The 1034-nt window shown below is 38.6% G+C and overlaps 1 pseudogene; it reads right to left on the minus strand.

The window, feature by feature from the left end:
* Positions 1-993: 993 nt before the first annotated feature.
* LOC145472052 (DELTA-alicitoxin-Pse2b-like) overlaps positions 994-1034 on the minus strand; it is a 4787-nt pseudogene continuing 4746 nt past the window's right edge.

A 1034-nucleotide genomic window follows, 5' to 3' on the forward strand; every position in this document is an offset into this window, starting at 1 on the left:
TTTGTCATCAAACTTAGCCAACATTGAATGTTGGAAATTAACCGTGTAGTCGATATTCAGTCCTAAAATCTATAGACCAGAATTTATTTTTCTCGTGGCCATAGTTTTAAAGTGCTTAAAACCCCCCAAAATATTTTTCTCTCGATAAAATCTTTGTATCGAGCTAAGAAAAATGCCACATTCGGTAAAAACCCAAACTATTTTAATTTTTGAGTAAAGATCGGAAAAATCGCACTTTTTCAAAACTTGACCGACCCGCAGTATCACTTAAAGAAGTCTGGGTATAGCGCTATTTTGACGTCATTCCAGGCCATCAATCGCCTTGTTCAGGACAGTCTTTGCTTCGGTTTGAAGATCGAAAATGCGGCCGGATAAATGCATGTTTTTCGTATGCAACAACGGGCCAATAAACGGGAGCATGATCCCCTTACCAAATCCATATGACAGGACTGATAACATGGATAAACGCAAAAGAAAAAGGAAGTCGGTAGACTTCGTTAAATTAAAGCCTGCACATTGGGAACCCATAATATACACGGGTGTGTTCGAAACACTTTCGAGATGAAGATTATGTTTATTGGCCTCTCAAACGCTAATTTCAAAGAAGGCCGCGAAAGGGTGATTTAACTTTTTTGAGTTAAATAAACGTTCCTTTAACAAAATGTTAAACCCTGAAAACACCGAACCCATAACGAAAATGACCGGAGGGATACGACCAAAGGCCTTGATGACTTCATTAGCTTAGTCCCATTCTCCCCTTTGCTCGGTCGTGCTTCAAAAGACGCTCACTCTACTTCATCAATTCATAAAGAGTTCGGGTTTGAAATGAATGCAAAATTTTTTTCAGCAGTTTTCTCAGTTTCATGCAAAGATTTCACTCAGTGAAAACAATTTTCGAGGTTATAGGTACTTTAACTGATACCTACGTTACAATATTTCTGTGATCACTCGGATGATAATCATTGATATGAATGTGTGGAAAATCAGTTACAGTCATTCTTCTTTTCCTCTCGGATGGCCATGACCGGGATGCT

Source organism: Orbicella franksi, unplaced genomic scaffold (assembly GCF_964199315.1).
Source record: "Orbicella franksi unplaced genomic scaffold, jaOrbFran1.1 SCAFFOLD_176, whole genome shotgun sequence".
NCBI lineage: Eukaryota > Metazoa > Cnidaria > Anthozoa > Scleractinia > Merulinidae > Orbicella > Orbicella franksi.